Below are 2,205 nucleotides of genomic sequence, written 5' to 3' on the forward strand. Positions count from 1 at the left end.
TGCATGTATGTGTGTACGTGTGTCTGTATCTAAGCATATTCTGCAAATAAATGTATGTCTCCGTATTATTCGTTATTGGTGCCATGACAAATATATTTCACAACTGACGCCGTATTTCCCTTACTTGTGCTACAATGCTTCGCATAGATTTAATGTAAAAGACGAATATACCACAGTTAGTCTGCACTTGGAAGTTATTCTTAATGCAGCTTAAAGCATATGACAGCTTGTTGAAGTATTTATTTTCACTCTTTCTTCATTTAATAGACACAATTTTTTTTCAAATACGGTTAATAGCATAATGAATCCACCCTTAAATAGTGCAATGACTGCACTCTCTATATCTCTTCACACTCTTTTGGCCGTAAGTGTATGTTGATATATATATATGCACGGGTGAGTGGACAAACGAAAGAAAGAGACGTTTAGCATATTATTTAAACGGCTTGATTCGGTTCCATGCGATACTTGAAGTATCATGTGTCCCGAATTAGGTATGTGTGCATGTGTTTATGACATATTATGGCGTATTCATGCATATTTACATAAATGCATTCCTATTGATCACTTGTGTGGTAGTGTGGAGCAAACAGTTTTTATTATGAGATGTAAACACTTATTTGCTTATATAAAATGATACATAGTGTTGTGCGTTAAACGTAAAATATTGAGACTTTTCCAAACTCTTTATTCATATCTTTGGAATTATATTCAATCAATTCATACTTAGTTTTGTTCTGTGATTCGTACATCTGAAAGGAAACGTTCAGTGAATTAGATAGATTTAAGAAGATTAATCCGTGTTAATATATAATCTGAGATATATGGTATCCCGAGACTCAATATTTCTCAAATACTGAATCAGAACACTGTATTTCTACAGACTAGAAGATTTATCTCACGGGCGTTTACATTGTATCTCAGCACATTAACAAGAAATGCGTATTTTCTTATGTTGTAATCTCTGAAGATTAAGAATATAAGTAAGCAAGATATTAAAACTTAGTATTTATGGGTTTTTCAGACGTAGGAGCTTACATTGAAAGTAGTAATTTAGAGAGTCGGATATCGACGAAAATCGATTAAATTGTACACAAATACCATTCCATAAATGTCAGGCATTTACACGAAACAATAAACACTCTCTGAATAACTATATTACTACTGATTTTGTAATCCTCGCAATATAGTAAATGCTGTTAAATTCGCTCGACAGTAGATATTTCATGATTTCAACATCATATTGACAATTAATATTCCCCTTGCAGTCGATATTAACCATATATCTAGGATTATAGGCATGGCCTCTTGTAAGTTGTGTTGTCAAAGCGATGTGGCCCAGGCGTTCTTGTCTACACTCCCTAAGCCGCTGATCCTGCCCCTTGGTTTGCAAAGTCGAACATGAATTGTAGTATTGCTGTTGTAGGTGTTACTCTCAGAACACACACATACACACATACGCACACACATACACGCTCACACATACATACAAATACGTTATACTGCCAGACATCTTATCTAGCGTTGTAGCACCTTCATAAATCTGCTGCTCTAGATCGGATTTTCATTTTATCCGATGCCAAATGACGAAATGAAAAACTGAATTTAGTGTCATGTTAAATCAGGGTACAGGATGTTGCAACAGTTACTGCGAAAAACTTTAACGTTTAAATGAATTACTAACTCATGCAATTTTTGAAAAATTTACGAATTCATGATATGGACACGCGACGATTTGACATCAATTCTAGTCAGATGGGTTTGGCGTATATTTCTGAAATTAGCGCACATATACGTTTCTCTGATCCACTTCTTTTCATATCTCCACTCAGCCAGTATACACTCCCACACTACTATTATTTTCGAGCGGTAAAATATCAACATAAACAGTTCCTCTCATCATTAAAGACATCTCAATTTATCTCCTGCTCATGATTTTTTTCTGTTCGAAGTAACTTTAGATGCTTAGCTCAACTTTGCAAAGTAACTGCAAAGCTTATGGAGACAGAACGGTACTTAGCCCAACATAGAAATATAGATATTTCCAAATGTAAACTCGTATAGAGTAATACATAACACTATATTTACACTGCAATGATAATTTGGTTAGATATATTCTGCACTTCGGGAAAATTAGGTAAATTTCTCAATGTTTCAAAGGTGCAGGGACATTGTATATATATATATATATATATATATATATAT

The sequence above is a fragment of the Octopus bimaculoides genome, chromosome 1, assembly GCF_001194135.2.
Source record: "Octopus bimaculoides isolate UCB-OBI-ISO-001 chromosome 1, ASM119413v2, whole genome shotgun sequence".
NCBI classification, from domain to species: domain Eukaryota; kingdom Metazoa; phylum Mollusca; class Cephalopoda; order Octopoda; family Octopodidae; genus Octopus; species Octopus bimaculoides.